Below are 27,971 nucleotides of genomic sequence, written 5' to 3'. Positions count from 1 at the left end.
TGATTAATATATGCCATCCTACTGAATTTCTTTAATTTTTGTTTTTGACTTTCTCACCTTCATGTAGGCCAATTTCTATCATATTTTTGTCATGTCAGCATAATTGCAGCTCTTATAATCTTGACTGGCTCCACATTATACTTTTGGCCAGTACTTTGACAAATTTATTTTGCCTTAATTCTACCATATCTTTGTTCTGTGTGTTCACATGCAGATCACATAATTTTGATTGCTCAAATCTATTTTGGTCTTATACTTTGAATATTGTGTGTCTTACCATTTATATTTATTTGTATTTGTTTGTGTTCCTATCACCTTCATGTATGCTATTTTCTATCACACTTTTGTCATGTCAGCACACTTACAGCTCACATAAATTTTACTGGTCCCATATTGTAAATTTAGCCTATTCTTCAAATATTATGAGCCATCCTACTAATGTCTCTTTATATTTGTTTGAGATCCTATTGCCTTTATGTAGCCTGATTTCTGTCATTGTTTGTCATGCCTTAACACTCGCAGCTCATCTTTTCCTGATTGGTGCCACATTATTTGACCCCTTTCTTTGGTTAATATTTGCCATCCCACTGATATTTCTTTTTCTTTGTTTATGATTCCATTACCTTCAAGTGTACTATGGATAGTGTGTCATTTGTGAAGGTTTGAAATGTCTGAGATAAATATGGGTGATTTCTCTTTCCTTATGAATTCTTCTATTCTTAATTCAGTTATATTTGATCAACCAAGTAGTGCTGGTAAACAAGAGGCACACACTTCTGACCCTCTCCTTGAATCTATGGTTAGTTCTAGCTGTAATTATCACACCACCATTGATTATTGTGATAATATTATGCCCTCACTCTCTTCAAACAGTTGCTTTAATGTTTTTTGTTTGAATGTGCGTGGGATAAGAGATAAGTGGGACACTCTTAAATCGTATCTGTGGTCTGATAATTCTTGCCCTTTTGATGTCATAGGCTTGACGGAAACATGGTTATCTGACAGTGATAATTTTACAGCTTATGACATGCATGGTTATATTGCTATTCATGTCCCTAGAATGGTAACAAAGTGTTCTGGGGGTATTTCTTTGTTCATAAAATCTAGTATTGAATTTTGTAGAAGATCTGATCTTGAATCCTTGTTTACATCGGTGGTGTCTAATAGTAGGACAGTTTATTCTCTTGTTATTGATCTGAAAAGCCAGGTTGCATGTGATACTGTTTGTTTGTTTTATAAGCCCCCTCCTTTTCCAACACATCTGTTCTGTGATTTGCTTGATCAGCTTTCTGGTGTGGGGACTTTCTCTAAAAAACGGATTTGTGTTTTGGGAGACTTTAATTGTAATATGTTAAATGTTGGGTCAAATGATGAATGTGACCATCTTTTTGATGTATTTTCTTCTTCTGGGCTACTTCCTTCAATTTTTTTTCCTTCACGCTTTGACCCTTCAAGAAATTCTGCCACTTTAATAGATAATATTTTTACTTCTCTTTCTCCTAATTTGAAGTTCTCGTCTGGTCTTGTTTTCACTGATCTTTCTGATCACTTCCCTATTTATCTATCACTATCTGTGCCTAAAACAGAGATTACTGTGGATGAGAAAGGCAAGTCTTCTTTTAGAACTTTTACAGATAGAGAAATTTCTAATTTAATACATAGTCTTCAGAGTAATGATTGGTCTAGTGTTCTTGAAGCTAATGATGCTGATTGTGCAACTAGATTATTTTTGTGTCGTATGGGCACTCTGTTGGATAAGCATTTTCCTCTTAGAAAGAGGCCAAGGAATTTTACACCTAAATGCCCATGGATGTCTAGAGGTCTGATCAATGCAACCCATATGAAGGCGTCTTTGTTCAAGGCTGCATGTAAAAGTAAGACACAGGAAGATCTTCTGAAGTATAAACATTACAAAAATGTGCTCACTTCTTCAGTTCGCTTAGCAAAAAAGCTGTATTTTTCACGTCGAATTAATGAGTGTAAAGGGAATTTGCGCAAGGTTTGGACTGTAATTAATGAAGCTCTCTCCCGTAAGAAACTCAAACAATCTTCCCCATCTCTTTATAGGAAAGCTGATGGATCTGTTGTGGATAAAAAATCCTTAGCAAGTGCCTTCAATTCGTATTTCACCACACTTCCCTCAGTTCTCATTCCACCCCTGAGTAGAGTAAGTTGTTTTCCTATGACAGAGAAGTCTTTTTTCCTTTCCCCATGTAGTACTACTGAGATTTCTAGTATTATTTCTCAACTTCCAAGTAGTTGTTCAGTTGATAGTTTTGGTTTGAGTAATAATGTCCTTAAAAAAATCAGTCAGTTTGTTTCTCATCCCATCTCACACATAACTAACCTCTCTCTTTCTTCTGTTTTTTTTCCTCATTTTTTTAAAGTTGCTACCGTTGTACCCTTGCATAAAAAAGGTGATTCTTCTCTAATTTCAAATTACAGACCTATTTCTCTTCTTCCCGTCATCTCAAAGGTTGTTGAAAAAGTAGTGTATCGTCGACTCTCTTCATTTGTATTTAGTACTAATTCGACTGCTGGAAATCCTCTCATCACTAACCATCAGTATGGTTTTCGTCCCTCATTCTCTACCTTGCACGCACTTTCTGATGCAACTGAGTTTGTGCGTGTTAATCTGGACAAGGGCTTGTGTGTTTTGGGTCTATTTCTCGACTTTTCTAAGGCCTTTGATATGGTTGACCACAATGTTCTTCTGTCTAAACTATCTTTATTTGGAGTGCATGGAGTCCCACTAGAATGGTTTAGGTCCTACCTCTCAGAGAGATCTCAGTATGTTTTGGTTAACTGTACTTCTTCCTCTACTTTGCCTGTATTGAAAGGTGTCCCACAAGGCTCTGTGCTTGGTCCACTTTTATTTCAAATTTACATCAATGATCTTGTTGATGGTCTTCATCCCCATGTTCACCCTGTTCTTTTTGCTGATGACAGTAACTTTTTCATTGCTGCGGTGGACCTGCCATCTGCCACTTCTATGGCTCAAGGTCTTCTTGATAAAGTAAAGGATTGGTGCTGGTCAAATGGCATGGCTCTTAACAGCCGAAAGAGTGCCATTGTCAACTTCAGGACCCCTTACCGTATGCGAGACGTACAGGAGCCAATCACCCTGACTTTTGGGAATGATATTATACCACAAGCTACTGTGGTGAAATTTCTTGGTGTGTATCTTGACTGTTTTCTTTCTTTCAAACCGCATATAACTCCCACCCGTTCCTTAATCCTCCGCCAGTCTTCAATGTTGCACCGGATTAACTCATTTCTTCCTCCTGATATTATGGTTTCTCTTTATTATGCTTTTATTTATCCTTACCTTTCTTATTGCTGCTCTGTCTGGGGTAATACTAATAAATCTCTTCTCTGCTCACTTCAAAGAGCCCAAAATAGGGCAGTGAATGCTTCTTTTCTTCTCCCTCGGCTTTACCCTTCCTCTGATCTTTATAATGATACTGGAATAGCTCCGCTGGATCATATTATAGGTAAAAGTACCCTTTATTTTGCGCATTCTGCTTTTCTAGGTACTCTCCCACCGCCCCTACAGCAGTTTTTCTCACGGACAGGCTCAGGTAGGTACTTTTCTTCTTTACGTAATTCTTCTCGACGATTTATTTTACCAAAACGATCTTCTACAGCAAGCCAGAGGTCTCCAGTATATCAATCAATTCTATTATGGAACTCCATCCCTTCGGATGTCCCTCTTTTTCTTTCTGCAAAGGCATTATTTCGTCGGGTATTTCCAATTCAATAATTTTTCTCTCTTTATTAATCCTTTCCTAATTTGTATGTCTCTTCTCTTCTTTTAAAATCATTTTCAGCTATATGTTAATCTCCTTCTAAATCTTCTATCTGTTAAATATCCTATCTATTCAATGTCCTTGTCTTGTTCCAGTGTTTTTTTTTTTTTTTTTTTTTTTTTTTTTTTTTTTTTTTTTTTTTTTGTATATATTTTATAGTAGTGTTTTATTCTTGTTCTCTGTGGTCCATTACAAGCAAAGCTTCTTGGGCCTAGTAACCACTTTACTTTTGTAATAGTTTTTTCTTTTAGTATCAATAAATTGATTGATTGAGACGTTTCTACGAATGTCGCTTCGTAATGAGCCAAATTAGAATTTTTAAGGATACCCCCGACATTTTTAAATCCCCCAAAACTTTCTGGTCAAGAGAGTTCAAATTTGTTTTTTTTTGTAATTTTTGGTAAAAATTCCTATTATGAATTGCATGATGTGATAACAAAAGAGTAGTGCCTTTCAATTCCCATTCACAACTCTTTCCAAAAATAATGTTTGCTACCGTGACAGCCACATCCTAGCTGCACCCCTATGCCTGAATATAGCGGTGGATTATAGAAAGTAAATTTGCTGATATTAGTTGTTTATAGTGTTTTTTTTCTGCTCGTTTTTCATTAAAAACTGATTCATATTGACAAATACTGCTACTTAAAAAAAGTTACTGAATTTTTGTAAATGACCTGCGGTTATGTACTAACATTAAGAGGGACGTCAGGGATGAAAATTAAAGGCTTGGAATAAAACTAGTGTTGGTGTAGGACTTGAGAGTTTCTAGCCAGAGCTTCTAACCCTGGGTCAAGAGACACACTGGACGATTTTATCAAAGCTTTTTGGTTGACTTTACTGTTTCATACATATCTAATAGCTTGAAATAATGGTTAAACCAGGATATTTTTAAAAAATAAAAAAGCTAAATCGTATATAGATATAAAGAAAGTTGCCACCAGTACTATAATTCGGCAAACATTGCTGAACCCAAAGTAAAGGATTAAAAATGCAAATTAGCACGTGGCTTTAGTTGGCTATTAAAGATAATTGCTTGAAAAAAAGATTGTTTACTGGCGATGAATTAGTGTTATAGTTTTTTTCTGTAATTCAATTGTCAAAGTAAGCAGTCAAAAATGCAAGAAACTTAAGCTAATGGAGAAAATACCACATCTTTTGCAAATAGCTAGTTTGTCCTCAAAAATCGAACACTCGACGCAAAAATAAACAGAAAAAGTCTTTAAGTAGCTCTGTGACAACGAACTTATTCTCCGAGCATTTGGCAATTATGATAATTTACTTCTCTCCCACTATAAAAAATTAAATATAAGAACCAATGCTAAGAAACCAATTTCTTATATAATATAAGAACCAATGCTACCGCGCCCGGGGTTTTATCCGACGAACCATTTACTATGTCCGGGGCAATCGACGAACCTTCTACCGCGTCTGGGGAAAACGTCAAACAAGGTACCACGTTCAGTGCAACCAATGAACAAGATACCGCGTCTGGCGTAGCCGACGATGTGACGACCGGCTCTGCTGGAAAGATTACTGATAGCCTGACGACTGGCTACGCCGCAACCACAATTTCCAATGTAACAAATCCTGAATCGCATCCCCCTCCACCCCTTTTTACCCCTAAAACAACATTGGCAATAGGAACTTTAAATTTAAGGATTGTGGAAACAACACTACTTTTGTCAGGTCGTAACGATGGAATTCATTACCAAGGAGTAGGATTTATCCTAAGGAAGGAAAGAAGGATCTACTTGTATGAGAAATCAACAGGTAAAAATGGGACATCATTGGTCTGTCAGAAACCCATCCTCCATGAAATGGTGCTGAAAGGATTGGGGAAACAACACTACTTCTGTAAGGTTGTAACGATGGAATTCATTACCAAGGAGTAGGATTTATTATTTCGAAGAAAACAAAGAAATCACTTATCTCCACAGCTCAAGTCTCCGAGCGTATCATTGTTATCTGGCTCAAAGATTCGAATGCAAACCTGAGCATCATCCAGGTTTATGCGTCGGATTCTTCTCGTAGCGATGAAGACTCAGAGGAATTTTACAGCCAACTCCAAAGCCTCACAGACTCTATTCTAAAAAAAAAAAAACATAATTCTCATTATTGGAGACTTTAACGCAATAGTGGGCTCGAATTTCGAAGGTAATAAAAACATTATGGGAAATTTGGACATGGTACCAGAAACAAAAGAGGTGAGTGCCTTCTAGAATACTGCCGGGACAACGAGTTGTTAGAAGCCAACACTCTTTTCAAACAGAGAGAGCGACGAAAAGTCACGTGGAGATCACCTGACGGAACCACCAAAAACTGCATCGATTATGTACTTGTCCAGAAGTGCTGGAAAACTAGCATGCTAGACACAGTCGCTCTTGCAGGAGGAGATTTTGACAGTAATCACACACTGGTAATAGTATCTTTCCACCTCTGTCTGAAGTCAGAAACAAAACTCCAGAAAAAAGTCCTGAGATTCCGTACTGAGTTTATGAAAGACGAGTCAACCCTTACCGGATGAATCTCGATTTGGCTCTCAAAACCCTCTTAGAGAATTCTTCAATGAATCCAGAGGAAATAGATTTAGACACCCTAGTCGACAAGTGCACCAAGATCTTCATACAGACAGCCGACAAAGTTCTTGGAAGAACTAATGTCTCGGAGAAACCATGGATCACCGATGAGATCATCAAACTGTGTAAAGACAAGAGTGCTGTCGCTAATAGGCAATATCCGGAAAGCAAAGACATTTAAAAGCATCTTAAGCGACTAACAGAAAAGATGATCAAACGCGCTCTAACCGCGTACACTCATAACAAATGTAGCCAATGTGAGCTCGACATCCGAGAAGGCAACACCCATGCCATATACAAAAGAATACGAGAGCTATCAAGGCGTAAAACTACACTAACAAATGTACTCCTTGATAAGAACGGGAATCAAATCAACGACGCAACAGGAATAAGAGAGAGGTGGAAACAACATTTCCATGAAAAGTTAAACCTACCAATCAATCCTAACCCAGTCGCTCTTAGGAATTTAACCATCTCCCCACTGGAACCAAGTCCACCAACACTCAGAAGCGAGGTTGAAGCTGCCTTGAAGTAACTCAAATCAAATAAATTGCCTGGACACTGGACCTCTACCACAGAACTGCTACAGCTGCCTGGCGCAAGGAATATTTCCCGAAAACGATGGTGTTCTGCTATCATAATTCCTCTGCATAAGAAAGGGTCCAAAGCCGAATATGACAATTACCGTCCAATCAGCCTAACAACAAGCCAACCTGCCGCAAGTGTTGACCAGGATACTACTGGACAGAATAAAAGCATTAACCAGTTACATCATTCCTGAGTATCAGGCTGGTTTCCGAGCGAACCGCTTTACGATAGACCAGATTTTTGTCATCCCTCAAGTAATGGAAAAATACCGGGAACACGGTCAGGACCTCTATCAACTATGCATTTACTTCAAAGAAGCTTTTGACTTAATTTGGAGAGAGGGCGTTTGGTATATACTACTGGATTATGGTGTTCCGTCAAATATCGTATCACTCATTCGTAACGTGTATGAGCGGTTCAGAAGCCAAGTACAAACAGTTGAGGGAACAACCAAAGAATTCCAAACTTCTGTTGGTGTTTTCAAGGATGCATCCTCTCACCTCACATGTTTAATCACTTCCTCCAATGTGTAATGTTGTATGTTGAAGCAACCAATGGGGTAATGACAGGAAGGATCGTAATTGACAAGCCAGAATGCGCAGCCGACACCGAAATGCTCACTGGATCCGTTGCTGAACTCCAAACCAAAACGGATAATCTTGAAGTCATTACAAGAATCTTCTGAATAAAAATCAACGATTATAAAACGAAATCCATGCGCGTGCTAAGGTTCAATAACCCGTCCCCGCCAAAAATAAAGCTTAATTGAGCGGAAATAGAATGGGTAAACAGCTATACATATCTGGGGAGCCAGATCACCAGCGACAATAATCACTCAGTGGATATCAAAAGACGCCTCGCTCTGGGTAGCACCAGCTTCAAAGCTCTGATGCCAATATGGAAGCAAAATCGAATCTCCAGAAAGCTAAATCTTAAACTATTCTGCTCCATCATTATCCCTATAGCTATTTACGGTTGTGAAACATGGACAGTCAGAGTAGGTGACACCAGGCGACTCGCCACGTTTGAGACAAAGTTGCTGCGTCGAATTGCTGGCATAACATACGAAGATCGAGTCTCAGACGCCGACCTACTCAAAAGACTGTAGTATAGCACTTCCATCCTCAACAGGGTCCGTGTCCAACAATTCAGGTGGCTTGATCACGTCCAGTGCATGTGCAACGACCAACTACCGAAAATTGCCTTCGAAGGTCGCATCCACAGTTCTCGTCCTTGCGGTTGCCCTCCGAAGCGCTGGGAGGAGAACTTCTCCTACTGGAACCTCTCTGGTCTTCTAAGATTGGCAAAAAACAGAGAGCAGCATAAGCGACAAATACATTCACTCGTGAAGAGAGAGGCCCCAAGACGACCACCAAGGCTGGATGGGACTTAAGTCAAGTAAGTAAGTCAGTCACTATAAAAAATTAGAAGTGGATTAAAATATGATGCACAAAAGAAAGACACAACACTAACAAAATAATGTCAATAAGAAAATACATATAATAATAACCAATAAGAACAACAAGAAAAACCCGTAATTGAGTAAAAACATAGTAAAACTTACACAGCAGTGTTTTACTATGTATCAAATCTAATGTATAATCGTAACTACCCGGGTAAGGGTTAATTAACGCATAGTATAGCATAAACACATTCCGTGGTTTTTGCCTGGCAAGACAACTTAAAATATCATGAACAACAAGAACCCATAAACAACTTTTTTAGTGCTGTTTTGCTAGGCTGGTACAACAAATACTTGCATACCCGAGCTATAAAAAGAATTTAAGAGAAACCGAGCCTTCTACCACCCACTCCATGACGAGCGCATCTATGTAGTTAGATCTAAAATTTCACACTCATATTCAATGGCAACGAAATATTATAACAATGGTCAATATTCCTTTTTCGGGTTTTTATCCAGTAAAGGCTGTTCCCTTGAGATTGTGTTGATCATAAAGCAGGACAATGAACTGGTCAGTTTTTGAACGATTAACTGGGCCTTTTTGCACCAAGTCATAGTAATACAAAGAAATTTTATAGCTGGGACAAAGTCAGTTTTATACAGTTTCAGGAATTTGTTCTTTGGGCACTGAACCTCTCTACAACACTTTTGGGAACGTCCACAGCTTGAGATTATCTTGATTTGCGCAAGATCTCAAGTGGGTTGGCTTTTGTATTCAATCAGAACTTGGCTTGCTGCTTCACTGAGCAATTCTGAAATTATGCGGTAAATACCGTATGACGGAATTGGTTATTTTTTTCACCAAGAAAACTCTTCAGCAAAGATGCGAAATTCTCAAGTTTGGAATTTGTTTGCTTTTTCAAAGAATCAGAAATAAGCTAATATTTAAACCCCGTAGAGATTTAGTTTGTCTTCGGATATCTCTCACCATTGCATGAACTTTAGACTGAACTTTAGGACTATAGGTAGCAGAAACGTAACTTTCGTCAAAACCTTGGGGGGGGGGGGTGTCCGAGCCGATTTTTCTAAATCATGCGAAAATGATAGTGAAAATAAAAAAAACATGAAGGCAAAGATATGCTAAAAAAAAACTAACCCGTTTCTCTAGCTACTTGAATTATGCTGGCTTATCTTAGTATGGACAAGATTTTTGAAGAAAATAAATTTTAGCTGGGGGGGGGGACAAACTAGGGTCTGGAGAAGGCAGCCGCCAACCTGATCCATAGCAAATTATATCCCTGAAAAGTACTTGGTACAGGGCTTTACTCCATACCGACTGTAAAGTGATACCACACCAATTACTGCAGTCGGTTATTCTGGTTTTCTTAAACAAAACAATGACAGCCCCATTCATCCGGCATATAAGAATTCTTTCACTTTCAGTATCTGAGTCGAGGACATGATCCAATTGTTCAGTTTATTTTTGGGTAACATTGAACTGGAGATTGAGCAAAGACCATTAGCTTTAGTGGATTTAAAATTCTTGAACATGCGCAGTAGAATTTATGTTGAGATAAGCTGATTACTTTTAAAATAATTTCAGGTTAAAAATGTGACACTCTAGCTATAAATACAAAAAAATTTGAGGGCTGAGGACAGTTTATTGCTCTATTAAAGTTGTCCTTTTAGCTTCTACCGATGTTTTTTTTCTTAGAGAAGAGATTTTCTTTCATTTAGATAAAAGGATAGGGCTTACTGAAAACTTTTGTGATTTATTGCGTGACGTTATATATTGTCCCACCATCACTGTTACTAGCAGCTGCATCAACTTTAGCAACCTTTGTTTCAAGGTATTTCATCTGCTAAAAAACCTAACGGCTTAAAACTCCAAAGTAAATAATAAAAAGAACCAAGGATACGATCTAAAGTAATTAGAATTCACTCTAGGAAACTTAATTTCAATATTTTCTTTGAATAGCCAAAATGTTTTCCTCTGCATAAGAGCAGAAGTCGAAACAAGACTAAAACAGCGAGAACTAAAAATAGCGCATGCGTAAAAGGAGTTTGAATGTAATTCAATCTAAAAATTAATAAAGGAAATATAAATACGGTAATCAAACAGTTCGTGGTAACGAACTGTAGTAAGGAGCGACCCGGCTCAATAGTAACCAAAACTCTAAAAATTGAATTTTGATATCAATAAATACATCAAAAGAATCGTTTTTTAATGCTGATTTTAAATATATAAGTTTCATCAAGTTTAGTCTTACCCATCAAAAGTTACGAGCCTGAGAATATTTGCCTTATTTAAGAAAATAGGGGGAAACAACCCCTAAAAGTCGTAGGATCTTAACGAAAATGACACCATTCAGCGTATCAGAGAACCCTACTGTAGAAGTTACAAGCTCCTATCTACAAAAATGTGGAATTTTGTATTTTTTGCCAGATGACAAATCACGGGTGCGTGTTTATTTGTTTTTGTTTTTTTTCTTTTTCCCAGGGGACATCGTATCGACCAAGTGGTCCTAGAATGTTACAAGAGGGTTCATTCTAGAGGAAATGAAAAGTTCTAGTGCCCTTTTTAAGTGACCAAAAAAATTGGAGGGCATCTAGGCCCCTCTCACGCTCATTTTTTTCCCAAAGTCAACGGATCAAAATTTTGAGATAGCCATTTTTTTCAGCATAGTCGAAAACCATAATAACTATGTCTTTGGGGGTGACTTACTCCCCCACAATCCATGGGGGAGGGGCTGCAAGTTACAAACTTTGACCAGTGTTTACATATAGTAATGGTTATTGGGAAGTGTACAGACGTTTTCAGGGGGATTTTATTTTGTTTGGGGGTGGGGCTGAGGAGAGGTGGCTATATTGGAGGATCTTTCCTTGGAGGAATCTCTCATTGGGGAAGAAAAATTCAATGAAAAGGGCGAGGATTTTCTAGCATTACTATAAGAAAATAACGAAAAATAAACATGAAAACTTTTTTCAAATGAAAGGAAGGAGTAGCATTGGAACTTAAAACTAACAGATATTATTACGAATATGAGGGGTTTTAATAATACTTTAGCATAAAGAGCGAGGTATTTAGGAGGAGATAAATACCTCGCTCTTTATGCTAAAGTATTTTTAGTAATTTCAACTATTTATTCTACGGCCTTTCTGATTCAGGAGTCATTCTTAAAGAATTGGGACAAAATTTACGATTTAGTGTAAAGAGCGAGTCATTAACGAAGGTACAAACCTCCTCGTATACATAATAAAAATATAAGGTTATGAAAGTTTGTTACGTAAGTTAATTCTTAAGTTACGTATATTTTTTACTAATAAAAACGTTCGTTAAAAATCAAAAGTTCTAGTTGCCTTTTTAAGTAACCGAAAAATTGGAGGGCAACTAGGCCTCCTTCTCCACCCCTTATTTCTCAAAATCGTCTGATCAAAACTAAGAGAAAGCCATTTAGCCAAAAAAGAATTAATATACAAATTTCATTTTAATAATTTATGGACGGAGAGCCAAAACCAAACATGCATTAATTCAAAAACGTTCAGAAATTAAATAAAAAAAAACTAATTTTTCTAGCTGAAAGTAAGGAGCGACATTAAAACTTAAAACGAACAGAAATTACTCCGTATATGAAATGGGTTGTCCCCTCCGCAATCCCTCGCTCTTTACGCTAAAGTTTGACTCTTTGCCACAATTCTACTTTTTAAAACAATTAAAAGCTTTAGCGTAAAGAGCGAGGGATTGCGGAAAGGACAACCCATTTCATATACGGAGTAATTTCTGTTCGTTTTAAGTTTTAATGCCGCTCCTTACTTTCAGCTAAAAAAATTATTTTTTTTTATTGAATTTCATGCTAGAGTGTATTCTGTCGAGTCAAAAAAGTAATCAAAGTAAAGCTAAAATTTAGCATCATTGAGCTATTCCAATACTGTGACGACAATTGAGTGCGGGGTCAAATGCACCCTTAATATTTTTACCCCCACCCTAGATTTTGGTTAAATACCCTTTTTAGTAATTTCATTAAAAAATACCATTAATTTTAGAATTTTTTTCGAAAACAACAAAATTGCCCCCCACCCACAGCTTTCGAGAGATGCATTCTGTCCCTCTTCCCTTATATTTTCGAAAACTAAAGTCACTTTTCCAGTCATAAACAAAATATTACTCGAAGTTACTTAAGATATATTGGCTTTACATTCAATAGAGCAAGCTGCTTGACTTAGGAATTCAAAATTGTCTTTGACTGGCTAGCTAAAATATATCAACGAATCAGAATAAATTACATTCTTACAAGCCTTAAACGAGTTTTGTGGGCCGATTTGGCCAATATAAAACTGCTGTTGCTTTAACGGGCCTCTATAATATTCGCGCTCTAGTAAACCTAGATGGTAAGACAAAAAACTTAGAAAATTTAAATTTGCAGTGCATTGTCTACAGCACAATCTAAGTTGGATGTAGGATAAAATCTTTGCTTCAAAATTGCAATATTTCTGTGAGTAGATTAGAATGCAATCTTCTTTGATTCCTTAGAATTAATTCAGTCTGTTGCTTTTTAGAATCTTAAATAATTGTGCAATAACTCATAAGCCAAAGTAGCCTAAATTCAGGGAAGATTAATAATTTGCCAGACCCCCAAGGGAGTCAGAGACAATTTGTGCCAATAAGTCCTCAGTTTAATGGTAAGCTAGTGATGATGAATTGGAATCAGCCTTTCCAGCTGGGGTCTGGGCATTCTGCACCTTCACCAATAGGTTGGAATAACTAACATCAATGTTGACCTTTCTTCAGCCATGCCTATCTGCAGCACTATCAAAATTTGTAAGTAGTCAGCAAAACTCTGTGATCCATCAAGAAACAACTTAATATTCTCCATGTTGCACTATGTTGGTGAAATTCTAGTTTAGCTAGCCTATTTTTGTTATCTTGGATAGATGTTAGGTTAGGAAAAAACAAATTTCAGTAACAAATCCAAGGTCAAAAAATACTATGAGAATGTATTGCCAATTTTCTTTGATAACCTTCTTCTGATTCTTAAATCTTAGAAATTTGCCTACTTGACAGGTCTAGGCTATTACCTATTAAAATTTTGACAAAAAAACATTTTACATTAATTTTCATTTATCAATTTCTTTTACTTTGGTTTTAGTTCTGAAAACATAATTCCTGTTATTTGAGTAGATTTTTAAGCTGTAGCAATAGGTTTTTTTTTTTTTTAATTTAGGAAATATAGTTACAGATTTTTGAAACCTCATAAATTGGGATTAAACAAAGTTGTGAAGCTGAAAACAATTTTGTTGAACTTTATTTAAGCAGAAGATCTATTTTGCAAGATCTCACTTTTATAACACAACAATTTTAAAGGTCATCAAAGGTTCCACTTTTCAAAAAAGTTACTTATTGTTCTAATTAATTGACCCTTGTGTTTCAGGGTTTGTTTTAAAAGAATTAGGGCAAATTTAAACTTTGGCATAAGAGGAAGGTGTTGAGGCAGGGGCAACCCCCCTCACACACATAATAATTCCTGTTTGTTTTAACTTTTAATGTTGCTCCTTACTTTTTGTTGAAAAACTGTTGTTTTTTTATATTTTTTTTTTAATGACCTTTTTTTTAATAACACCAGGATATCTGGGTCCACCTCCATGGAAAAATTCCCCTTTCCACAGAAATATCCTCTGAACAATTCAATCATGGCAAAAATCTACCCCAAACAATTGCCCCTAACATCCCCATGCATAAAATTGAATCTGTAAAGAGAAAGCAAGACATATGAAGAAACTTTTTATAGGAATTCTTACAATTTCTCCCAGCATAAAATTTCCTCTGAAAAGTTCTCCCCCTGGAAACTTTCCTCTCAATGGAAAATTCTCTCTGTACAAAATCCTCCTGATATAAAATTTGTCCTCCCCTCCCTACTGTACCTGAAATAATTATGTATACTTCCCAATAATGGATACTATATGTAAACAATGGACAAATTTCATACCTTAACAACCTTTCCCCAGGGGCGGGGGGGGTCAATAACATAGTTAATTGGGCCTTTCAACTTTGCTGACACAAAATGGCTACCTCAAAAATTTGATTGGACAATTTTGAAAAAAAAAATTGTGAGAGGAGTCTAGTTGTCCTCCAACTTTTTTGGTCATTTAAAAAGTGCTCTAGAACTTTTCATTTTCTATTCCACATTTTTTTAGATAGGAGCTTAAAACCTCTACATTAGGATTCTTTGATATGCTGAATCTGGTGTGAATTTAATAATTTTCCAAAACAAATATCTAATCAACAATTTGAGATATCTGTTTCCTTCAGCATTGTTGAAAGGTTGAGTGTTGTTCATTATTTACATATATGTGATTAGGGAAGGTATGCATGCTTGTCCTTTACTTTCCCAAAATACAAAGGGCATTCAGGTAAACCTTTCAGGGAATGCTGAGTGGAGTATTGAACTAAATCAAAACACATTGTGTGTATATGGATTGTCAAAAGCACATAACCAAGGAATTATTGATTATATTAGGTTGGAACTTTCTGGAAATGGTAAGGGAGATGATCAGTTAACAAAAAAGGCAATATTTGCATGCTACTACCTTTACTACAACAACCATTTCTGTCACTAAAACTAATGATTCTATAGCAAGCACTACCAAGGCTGAGAATATTGGAATAAACATTGAAGGAAAGTTGAGCTAAATGAAAACATACTATGGGCATACAGATTGCTGAAATAGGTGTATCTGCAATATATTTTAAATAACTTACCATATCAAAAGGAAACTTCTGGGGTATCATGAGGGTTATGTTCAACTGACCAAGAGGCAACATGTACCTGTTGCTACTGCTATTAATGCTGCTGCTACCACTGTTACTACTACTAATAATAATAGACAATTACTGCTACTATTGTTCCTTCTACTACCACTACTAATAAGATACTATCACAATTCAGGCTACATGTATGAAGGTGAAAATTTGACAGAATATTAAGAGGGAATTTGAACTAAATCAAAGCACACTATGTGCATGTAGATTATAAAAAAAATGAACAACTTGTAAGGCTTAGAGTATTAAATTAAGAAGGGCATCAAAAGCAAGTCAAAAGGAAACATAGGAATATTTTTGGAACAGCTTACTGTATCAAGGTGAAACTTTCAGGACATCATGAGGGGCGTTATTCAACTGAACAAAAGGCAACATGCATATGCTATTAGTGATATTGATCCTGCTGCTACTACTGTTACTGCTACAATTAATACAACACTAAAACTGCTACTACTACCATCACAACTACTGTGATGCTAGTACTATTAAGGATAAGTCTATGAAGGTACAATTTAAGAGAATAGTGAGGGCAAATGTCAACTAAATCAAAAGATACTATGCGCATTCAGATTGACAAAAGAGTTTATCTTAAGAACTGATTTGTGTATTAAGTTGAAACTCCCAGACAAAGCTTATATGGGAAGGTCAATTGACCAAAAGGCCATATGTGCACATTACTAATAATACTACTGTCACTGTTGCATGGATTAATTCTACTGCTACTTTTGCTCCAACTATTACTTCTATTGCAACTACTTGTAAGGCTAAGAGCACTAAGGTGAAAATTTCAAGAAGTATAAGAATATATAGGTTATCAAAAGGACATATTAGCAATGCCATAGCAAGGGCTAATTGTATTAAGTTAAAACTTTCAGGACTTGATAAGAGGGATGGTCAACTGACCATAAGGCAATATGTTAATCCCACTGCTGATACTATTACAACTATACCTAAGGGCAAGAAATGTGAAATTTTTGAAGAATTTTTAGGGGGGAAGATGAACTGAATCACAACATGCTGTCTATATGCAGATTGTAAAACGAGTATATCAGAAAAATTTTATGAACTGTTTCACTTGTGAAGTTGAAACTTACAGAGCTTATTGTGGGGAATGTAGAACTAATCAAGAGACAATATTTGCACCATATTGCTACTGCTTCTACTCCTCTGTCTACTACTACTACTGCTGCTACTAAAGCTATTACTACTGCTACTACTAAAGCTAAGGCTACTACTATTAATTCTACTGTTACTACTATTTCTATTGGTACTGCTACTACTGCTATATAATTTATGGTTATTAAGGCAAAAACTTTTGGGCAATATTGAACCTGTATTGAGCTAAACTGAAACACACATTAGAGTATTAAATTAAGAAGGGCATCAAAAGCAGGTCAAAAGGAAACATAGGAATATTTTTGGAACAGCTTACTGTATCAAGGTGAAACTTTCAGGACATCATGAGGGGCGTTATTCAACTGACCAAAAGGCAACATGCATATGCTATTAGTGATATTGATCCTGCTGCTACTACTGTTACTGCTACAATTAATACCTGTATTGAGCTAAACTGAAACACACTATGTCCACACAGATTGTCGAGAGGATGTATCAGCAATGCTTTGGGAATGGTTGATAGTATTCAGATGAAACTTTCATTGTGTGTTGAAGGAGATGTTGAAGAAAACCAAAAGTGCTATATGCATACTGCTACTATTGCTACTACACTAGCTAAGGGTATTAAGATAAAGCTTCGAAGGAATATTTTGGCAGCTTTTGAACTAAATCAGGATGAACTAATGTCGTGTAGATTGTAAAAAAAGTGAAAAAGAAATAGCTAAAAAACAGCTTGCATTATTAAGTTTTAAGGGTAATTTGTGGTGGATTTTGAACTAGCTAGAAGACACTGTGTGTATAGTTCTAATGCTACTTCTATAATTACTGTAACTAATGAAACTAAGGGCATTAGGGTGAAACTTTTATAGAACATTTAAGAGGAGTTTCCATTGAACAAAAAGGCTATATTCATGCAGGTTTTCTAAAGAGTATATAGGCAATATCATTGGCAGTGCTGCTCTATTATAGCTAGTAATGCTATTTAAAATTTTAAAGGGGGCAATTATGGTTTAATGTAAAGAGTGGTTGTATAAACTTCAGAGAATGTTCATTGATTGAAAAATAAAAGTTCTAGTGCCCTTTGTAAGAGCCAAAATTGATTGGAGGGCATACAGACCTCCTCTTTAGCCCATAATTTTCCAAGCACTTACAGTCAAAATTTTGAGAAGGCCATTTTGTTCAACATAGTTGAATGGTCCAGGACTAATCTCCAGGGGTATTGGGTATGTCAACACTCCACAGTTATGCGTTTTGCCCATTAGGCCTTAAAACTAAATGTTGCTTTAAAATTGAATCAAAAGCCCTTTGTGTATGCTGGATGTTATTAAGACATCTAAGCAGTATCCCAAGAACAACTGAGGGTATTAAATTAAAACTTTCAGGGATACTACTATTTTTACTTCTGCTGTTACAATTGAACTAAATGAAAAGAGGGCTAGTGTATCCAGGTTGTCAAAATACAATACAAAATACATACAATTTTTTGTGAATGGTATTAAGTTTCATTTTTTTTTTTTTTTTTTGGTTAATTAGAGGAGGTACAAAACTAAATTAAACAACACTATTTGTGTCAAGATTTTCAAATGGGTGAATGTTGTTAAAAATTGTTGAAAAAGTTACTCCAACATGCAAATAGCAAGCCAAGGTATGGATTCTTAAAGGAAAAACCAAAAAGATATATAATATTATTTTCTTTTTCCATGAAAATGACTATGTCAATAAAAACAAAACAGAAATTTATTAAAAAAGCTTTTCCCACAAAATAAGTTTTTTGAAGAAAAGTAAAAAAAAAACTCAACTAAACCTAAGATCAGCAGAAATAAAATAAGATAATCTACCAAGCATAAAAACACCATACATAATCACCAATAAATAAATGAAACCCAAAACAAACAGAATTACAATAAATAACCAAGTTAAACTCAAAACAAGGAGAGATTAGCATTTTTAGGGCTGACAACCCCCGTGCCTTCTTGTGGCCAGAACATAACTTGCACATTAAAAAAAAAAAAATATACAAATTAATGTGTATTGTCAGTTTAATATATCTTGATATTTATCCCTTAAAGCCTTGATAATTTTTGATTTATTAAAGTTAAAAAAATGAAAACATTTAAAATGTATTTTTTTAGTAAAACACAAACTATGTTCTGGCCTTGAGAAGGCTTGGGGGTTGTCAGCCTTACTCAGTTAATTTCTGCTTGTTATGAGTTCTACGTGGTTATTTATTGTAACTTCTCTTTGTCTTGGGTTTCATTTATTTATGGATGGTTATTTGTGGTATTTTTACGCTTGGTAGATCATTTTATTTTATTTCTGCACATTTTTGTTTTAATGTAGTTCATTACTTTTGTTTGAAAAACTTATTTTATTGAAAAAGTTTCTTAATTTATTATATAAACAGTGTCCATGCTTAATTGTGAACTCATCCAGAAGTAAAATGTAGAAGTAGATGGAATAATTTTAAGAAAATTGTTTGCAAAAGAGCTGAGGGCAACTTAGAGAGGAAAGTTGGAAAAGTAGCTAGGAATTTGAGCAGTAATACTTTAAGCTTAGTAAAGGAGAAAACAGTTTTGTATAAGAAACTTCCAAGTGTTAAATCTTGCAAGAATAAAAGGAATGCAAAAGAAATAGTCAAATCATTGAAGTCTGGACTTAGAAGATGTGAAATAAAGACTATTAATTACCTGGGATCTGGAACATGCAGCCAGACAGCATAATAGTAAGATATTGTATTGGTATGTTCAAAAAAAAAAAAAAAACTGAGAGAAAGAATTCAGCCTGGACTTACTCCAGTTAGGAATGGGGTCTTAATTAGTATTAGTTTTAAGAAAGTATTAAGTGACATGGTAGTAAAAATCTGAGAATGTGTTATGTGGTAGAGTTTTAGGAAATGATGCAGAAAAGAATAATTTTTTGTAGAATTCGAAAGTGAAGGAAGGTTTATTTTTCTTAGAGTAGCTGGAGATGGTAGTAAAAAGATTGAAAAAATCAAAGCCTTGGGTGTTGATAACATGGCAATTTAGTTTTTAGAGATAAGATCCTCAGTGTATTGGTTATATAAAGACGGTTGATTCAGCTGATAGGAAAGCTTTTGGAAGCTCCTATCCCTGTATGATATACCAAATAAGTACATTAGGTTGGTTTGTAATATGTACAAGAAGATTGAAGTTAAGGTAGGAAGTGATATTATTAGTTGGTTTGTTGTGAAATCAGGAGCCAAATATTGTTGTGTTCTATCCCTGCTTATGTGGGATGTTTTTATGGACTTTCAATGAAACAAAGCAAAGGCTATGGGAGAATATGGTACCAAGTGGGAAAGTAAAACTCTCCTAAACTCAGGTTATGAAAATGATTTGAGTGCTCTGGATAAATATATTACTGATATGAATAAACTTTTGGAAGTGTTGGGACTTCAAAGTATGAGGATAGGTCTGAAAATTATTGTTAAGAAGACAAAGGTACTTAGACTAGGAATAAGTGAAATAAGTAACATATAATAAGTTGTAACAAGAAAGTTGATCAAGTGGTTAGCTTAACTTGATTAAGCAGCATTATTAGTAAGTTTGGTGGATCCAGTGAAGACATAGAAATTTGAATTCCAAAGGTGCCAGTTTTTTTTTTTAGTTGAAAGAAGTTTTGAAGGATAGGGAGATAAGTCTTCAAACTGATATTTGAATATTCCAAGCCAAGCTAATAACATTTTTCAAGTATGGCTCTGATATTTTGGTGCATTTAAAGGCTGATGAAGATATGCTTAGTATTTTTCAGAGGTATCGTTGGCAGGTAGTATTGGGTAGCTGTTTGACTTACCATATGTATAAAAATCAACGGTTTGTAACTTTATGCTTTCAATAATATGGATTAGTATTCTTCACATGGTTCCAAATCAAACAAGATGCAACTTACCTGCCTTTCTGCATAAAATTAATGGGGAAAGGACAGGTGGGGTAAGGTCTAGTGTTGAAGGGGCAATGGATTTTGTGCTCCTTCATAATACCTATTGAAAATCATTGCATAATGTGGGTTCAACTATGTATACAGCATGGTTGCCTCTCACTGAAATACTGGCGTTGGGATGGGGGTCTTTAAAACACCATACACTGATTTTTCTCCTAATTTCGTACAGATTGAAAGTTCTCGCATTAATCTGCTTTAAACAAGATGTAATATGCCTGTATTTTTGCTAAAACGTGGTTAGTAGTAGGAGTAGTAGAGGGGCAACTGAACAACTTTGGCTCTTCAATTCCACAAATTGAAAATACTTGGATGATTCTGGTTCAAAAAGTTGTGAAATTTGCACTGTGAAAAAATCCCAAAAATATTCTGAGTTGAGAGGGGGGGGGGGACAAAGGGGATAAGAGACCACTTTTTCCCTTGGATGTTTTTGAAACAAATCAGGTTTAAGATTGTTTTGTTTTACCACCATCATTATCTAATTTCTTTTCTGATGTCAAATTTATGTTTATTTATGATAGCAAGCTATCAGACCCTTGAACTTAACAAAATGGTGTACCTCAAGAACAAATTTGGAAAAAAAAGAACAAAGCTTTGCACTTCGATCAGCTCTGCAAGGAGTATTAGCCAGTATTACAAAGAAAATTGTATTTCTTTTAGTTCATAAGCTGATTTTTTTTTGCTCTGGTCCAACTTTCCAATGTCACTACTGCAAAAAGAGCATAAAAGGGAAGCCTCATATTTCATTAGTAATGAGAGAACTATTTAGATTTATGAGGCACATGTGATACTGAAAGCTCAAACAGGAGTGGTTTACTAAAGTAGATGACAGCATTTTTTGACCATGGGGAACTACTCCTTCTTTTGAGCTGTGAATTTTTCTATGTAAGATGGCAAAGAAAACCTTTTGGTGATAGTGCCAGCAAACTGTAGCACGTCTTAATCAAGTTTAGATGCACTTTAACTTCAGTTTGAAATTCTGCCTGCTTAGGCTGAACTTTTCACTTGAAAGCCCATGCATGGCTCAAAGCTTGGCAGAACTACTTCAGATATCCCTCTCTGACATAGAGTATAAATCCCTGCTGAAGTTCTCATGCTATAGGCTGTGGCCCAAGGACAAGCAAAACCATCCTTTTGCCCTCATACAAGGAGTTAGTACAGCTTTCCAAAATGTAGTATTACATTCATCAAACTGGCCTGAGATCCAAACTTTCCATAAAACCTGTGCAGGTTTTATCTTTACCACTTTTTATGGCACTTGGTATTTACCAAGTGACATATAGTAATCGCAATTTCTGTCTGTCTGTCGGTCCCGGTTTTGCTAGTTCGGGCACTTCCAGATATGTTAGGACGATGAAAGTTTGGAGGCGTATTGGGGACCAGACCAGATTAAATTTGAAATAATCTCTTCCCCGATTCGACCATCTGGAGGGGAGCGAGTGAACGAGATAGTTGAGAAGAATTTTATTTGGTGATAAAACAAATGATTGTTCTTCTTAAGTGTGGTTGCTGGTCTAGGGGTATGATACTTGCTTAGGTTGCGAGAGGTCTCAGGTTCGAATTCCGGACCTCCCCAATTTTTACATGAAGAAGATCCGAAACTAGATACGTGATCAATATAGCGATTGCTGAAAGTTGGTAGGCATATCAGGGACCAAACCAGATTAAATTAGGAATAGTTGCTTCCTGGATTCGACCTTCAGGGTGGAGGGGAAGGACTGTTAATTCGGAAAAATCAGAAAAAAGAGGTACTTTTAACTTACGAAAGGGTTATCGGATCTTAATGAAATTTGATCTTTAGAAGGACCTCGTGTCTCAGAGCTCTTATTTTAAATCTCGTCCGGATGCGGTGACATTGGGGGAAGTTGGAGGGGGGAAACCGGAAATCTTGGAAAACGCTTAGAGTGGAGAAATCAGGATGAAACTTGGTGGGACAAACGTTACAATACCGAACAAGAAGAGACTACAGGAACCCTGTATTTGCAAGTTTATCTTTGTAATAATTGCCAATAAACAAAGAACAGCGAAATCGATCACTCTAGTACCAAGTCTAATTTTAGGTTCCGACCTCATCACAGGTGCCATATTAACTCTTTGCTCTTCCAACCTCGTCTTCCAAGTGCCATATGAGCTCTTGGCTCTTGTTTTTTTTACAATAAATCAAAATCTGTAGCATATGAAAGAAAAAGAAGAAAACCACAAACAAAACAGGAAAAAACCAAGGTGTTGCTGCAATAACATAATTAGCTTATGTCAGAGGTTATATTGAAAACAAACAGAAAGGGCTATGAATAAAAAAAAGATATTATTTAAACAGATAGAAATTACAATGAAGTCAAATATAAAACATATTAAGTTACCACAAATAAGGGTGGGTTTCCCCCTTCCTTTAAACCTTGGTTTCGTGTTCACTTTTTTGAAAATAATTTTATGTCATTTCTTCAATTATAACTACAAAAATTAAATGATGCTAAAACATCAAGGTATGAAACATCATGGCTAAAGTTTGAAAAAAAGGTGTACCAGAAAAATGTGATGTTTTTTTTTTCAAATATCGAAAGATGTTGCAATCTATATATCTCTTTAGTCTCCCATAGAGGGGGAGAAAGCTCGAACTCCTTCTTCTTTCACTGCAAAAATGTCACTTTGGTACTGGTCGCAAATAAAGACATTTTTTCAAGTTTACTCTTGCTGAAGAAAGCAAACTTTTCATATAAAAGAATTGCTGTGGGGAGGGGTCTCTTTTTTCAAAACTACTTTTACAAGCTAATCCTTTCTAATTGGAAACTCCAAAGTTTATAAAAGTTCTATTTATTCTGAATCAAAGAAATTTTTTCATGAATTTAAAGAAAAATAATGCTTGTTTGAAGACACGTTGTTGATGAAAATTCGAAGATTTTTAGGCAGTACAAGTAGTGATGACTAGTGATTCACTTGCGAAAAATCCCAGGATAGTAAATATTAATAATGGTATTACTTTCTGAGGTCAGTGTTTAACTTATGTATCTATGTATACCTTTTCCAAGATTCCAAACTTGGAACTGGAGCTTTTCCTATGGGGATCCCTGCTACCCACAGGAAAAGCCCTCTCAAAACCGTAAGATTTATAACTTCAAACTTGTTTCATTTTCGACGAAAAGGAATGGGGAAACCTGGGGGCTACTGAAAAAAAACCTCTTTTCCTTATGAGACACCCTACCTATGTAAAACATTGATATTTCGTTGTTTTTTTACTACTTTATTATTCTTTCGTTTCCAGGAGTTCAATGGCTAAAAAAACGAAATTGGTGTTCCTTGATGATGATGACAGTGATTTTGAAGAGTTTCGATCTCCTTTGTCATGTAAGTTCCTTATATGCTAAGCAAGTGAAAAAAAAAAGAAAAAAGATTTGGAATCGATGATTGTGTTAGGATTAAAAACTGTAAAAAAGGAAATAAATACCTCAAGTAGTATAGAGTAATTTCTGATGGTGAACCTTAATATGTTGAAGCTTGATTTGTAAACAAAGTCCATGACATATCTTTGTTTTCTATTTCTGCTGTATATCAACATTTGCCTTTCTATGACTAGCGTCCACTTCCTAACGTTGGAATGCTGTAGCATACTTTCTTCTAAACTCAAAATACAAAAGATTTGTATCAAAAATAAAATCTCAAAATTCTAAACCTAAAATTAGTGCTAGGTATGTTTCAATCCCTTTTTGGTTTCTGTCACAGGCGCCCTGCTTTATTTTATTGCTTGCAGCAGACCCCTCTGGACAAGGGAAAAAATGAACAAAAGCCATAACATACACCATCCTGTGAAGATTTGAAACCAAATTGCTGTATCTATACAGTAGAAAATAATCCCTTCAGGTACCAGTTGTGGAATGTCACGTGATCGTTTTCTTAGCTTCATATTAATGATTGGTTGGGATTTATGGACCCTTACCGGTTTTATAGTTAGTAATACATATATAATGTACTATTGTACTAAGTAATGTAATGTACTCGCAGTTGCTGCAAGAAGTGAATAACAACTAACGGCTGTAGTTTGAAATGGCTAGTTTGTCTCTTCATTTTGACAATTTGTAATTCTTGTCAAACCAATTTTTTTTATTATTCGTGGCAATTAGTGATACTCTTCATAATTAGTAGCATCTGGGAAATTTTCTTCAATAGCATATGTACTATTGTCCCAATTTCTGCACCTTATTTAGCTAAACTAAACTGTTAGGTGTGTATCTCTCTGCGAAGCGTTTGTTTTCAAATATTTAGTTTCGAAACAAATGTTAACTGTGAAACACTTAGTGTCATTTAAGTGTTTTGCAATATTAAGACATTCACTAATGTTAATCTATCCAACTTTTTACTGGGCAAGAGGATTGGGCTCTTGTGGATGGGCTTAGAATTTATAGAACTACTAGCCGATTACCCAACGATACTGGGAGTCCTCACATTGGTTTTCTCTTGCTATCTAGGGACTGAACCCACCTAAAATTCTGTTTAAAGAGAATTGTCTTAAGTTTCTAGTGAATTGCAAAGAACTAGAATTACGTAGAGTTGCTTAGCAATCTTTATGTCAATGTATTATAGTATCTTATCTTTAGTTTAATCTTGTTAAATATCAAATTTGTTCAAATCTCAGCTTCTTACCGCAACCTAGAAACACAGATAGTGTTTTGATCTTCACCAAAGCTGATATTTACGGACTTTTAAGGCTGTTGATATCAAATTCGAGGCTAATATTGCAGTGTAGAAGCACAAGATTGAAATATATCTAGTAAATGTTTAACGAATAGTGTTTAATTTTCACCAAAGTTTGTATGAGATACTTATAAGGCTATTGATTATCTACCTGAGGCTAGCATTTCAATATATAAGCTCAAAATAAAAATAATCTACAAATGTTGTTTTATTTTAACAAAGTAGTTCCATAGCCCATTGTCTATTAGTTCCAGCTCTCAGCGCAAACCCAACTCAAATACAGGCAAATAAAATAATGTGTTTACTGTCCAATTTTCCGTTTTTTCCCTCAGTTATTGTATTTTTATTACTTAAAATTTTATTCATATTTTTTACAAAAATTGATCGTATAATGTTATTTTTTGAAGAATTTAGGTTTAACGATAGGCTACACACGATTATTGCCTACACACTACAGTTGATTGAAGATCCTAAGTACATCTTCAAGTAGCAGCGTAAAATATAAATTGCACACTAAAGCTATAATTCTTGAGCAAAAAATACAAACTTATTTGAACGTATTTGCACAATTAACACACGATAAAACCGTGCCAAAATATGATTTGAACAGAAATTAGATTAAAACGTTTTCAAAAGATAAGTAAAGGGTGATTATCAGACCTACAATGAGTTGAAATATGATAACACAATGTTCAAACAGAAAGAAATCGCCAGGAATGGATAAAACTATATTTTGGGTGGTCTATTTTTTACTAATCTGCCAATCTAGAACTGAGTAAATTCTAGCAAAATCTTGGAATTTCTTCTAAGATTACTTATTGCAGAAAAAATATCCTTACTATTATAAAATGTATTTTGTTTTGAAGGATTTGAATTTAAGAAACTACACGGTTGAAAATTTCTGCTTGATTTTCGAAAAAGGAGGGGGAACCCCCTATTTATCTTACTGAAAGCTAAACCATTAGATTCAGCATGTCGGAGAACCCTACTTAAGAGGCTTCAAGGTACTATGTACAAAAATATGGATTTTTTTTTGTCTAGAATAAAGATCATGGTTGGACGATTATTTGTTTTTACTTTGTCTTCTCTGGAGTGATCACATCGAACCAATGGTTCTAGAAGATTGTGAGAGGGCTCATTCGAATGGAAAATGTAAAGTTCTAGTGATCTCTTTGAATGACCAGAAAGATTGTACCACGGGAAGTTGGTGATTTCTGCCATTTGGTGGCAGCAAACTACGATTTTGCCCCAAAGATGACCAAGTTGTTATTCATTGAAAATTCAGAGATAGCCAACCGCTTTAAAAATATAAAAAAGCTATATATTGAGCTCCCTTGCTGCAGAGGAAGTAAAGTCGCACGGTAGCATATTTGTTCCTGAAAAATGACGTAGTCCATAGAAGATAAATGGTTAATGTAACGTTTATCTTAATGCTAGATTTAACTGAAATGGTTCACTAGCTTTTTCATAAAATTGTGATTATTGATGTATAATTTTGCATCAGCTATTGTGAAGGATGGGTGGCGGGTTATCTTTTGGCGGGAAATGGGACAGATGCCTAAAAACTTGCATCTGAACGCCCAAATTGTCTACCTTCCATGGCCCTTCAGATAAATATAGAGATATGGGGAGGGTAGGAGTTCATTTAATTTAAAAATTTCGTTCATTAAAAAATTTTAGACTAAATAATGGTGCTGGGGGTCATAACTCCCTTCTTATTGCAGGAAACTGTTTTACACTTTTTTTTTAAAGCTTCATTTAACTAAACTGATTTGTTTGATATTTCATGAAATTATACGTAGTGACGTGTACGTGCGCATCAGTCATTATGAAAGAGGGGCAATGAACAGATACCCCAAAGAGTACGTTTTAAAGCCTAAATGTCTTAACTTTCATTGAGCTTTCAGGTAATTACAGAATTAATTTTGGGGAGGGGGGCAGAAATTGCCACCCAATCCCTCTTTATTTCCAGAAATCTTTTTAGTCTACGCCTTTATTATTGGAGCTAGGAGGCTGGGGGGGTGCTATAATATTCATCCCACTGTGACAATAAGGACAGGGGGACAGGACAGGACAGAAAGAAAAGGACAGGAGGAGCATCATGAGTCTCACTAGGCAAATTCTTGGGAGGGAGAGAGGTTGGCGAGTGCTACTAGGAGTTTTTTTTACTTTAAATAGTGACATTTTCCTTTTCCTGTTTACATATAATTTTTCAATGTGTTTAAACACATATTTATAATATACCGTATTTAAACGTCAAAGAATCCTATTATAGAGATCGTGATGGCTTCAGCTACGTAGAAGATCAAAATTAACGCATAATTTCTATCCATGTGAACGATAATATCTTTTTCCGTCCACCAGAAATTTTATGATAAAAAATATTATTAAGGGCTTTTTCAAAACACATCTTGTTCATCGAAAATTTTGACTATCCAAATTTTGTCCAAAATGTTCATTACCATCTAACATTTTAATTCTTAAGCGAAAAAACTGAAAAAGCAGGATGCTACCGATCAATTTACAATTATAGATATGTAAAAATTTTCGGCAAGAAATTGGGGGGTTTATGGGGCCGATACCCCACATTTTATCTTAATTAGGCCTGAGTCTGATGCGCAAAACGATCAGAAATTAAATCAGTTTTTCAACTGAAAGCTAGGAGCTACATTAAAACTTAAAACAAGCAGAAATTATATTGTATGTGAGAGGCTGTCTCCTCCTCAATCCCTCGCTCTTTACGCTAAAGTTGGACTTTTTGTCCCAATTCTTTAAGAACGACTGTAAACGTTGTCTTAGAATAAGAAGCTTTTTTAAAACAATAAGAAAACTTCCGCTTCACAAGCAAGGGGTTGAGATGGGGGCACCCCACCCCCTTATATATGGAATAGTTTCTTCTCGTTTTAAGTCTTAATGTTGGTCCTTACTTTCAGTTAAAGGAACTTGTTTTTTATTTGATTTGTTAGCAGGTATAGACAGTAACGATTTTCAATTGAGCGGCCAAACGGTTTGACTTGTAT

General features: G+C 35.5%; 1 protein-coding gene across 1 annotated transcript in view; it reads left to right on the top strand.

The window, feature by feature from the left end:
* Positions 1-12,756: 12,756 nt before the first annotated feature.
* Positions 12,757-27,971, top strand: part of LOC136032191 (recQ-like DNA helicase Blm) — a 75,138-nt gene continuing 59,923 nt past the window's right edge. The window contains exons 1-2 of the mRNA XM_065712392.1: positions 12,757-12,868; positions 23,525-23,607. The gene's annotated coding sequence lies outside the window, so the exon portion shown is untranslated. The remainder of the gene's footprint in view (positions 12,869-23,524; positions 23,608-27,971) is intronic.

This window comes from Artemia franciscana, chromosome 10 (genome assembly GCF_032884065.1).
Source record: "Artemia franciscana chromosome 10, ASM3288406v1, whole genome shotgun sequence".
Taxonomy (NCBI): domain Eukaryota; kingdom Metazoa; phylum Arthropoda; class Branchiopoda; order Anostraca; family Artemiidae; genus Artemia; species Artemia franciscana.
Note: the sequence above shows the minus strand (reverse complement) of the source record. Positions and strands in the feature narration are given on the sequence as shown.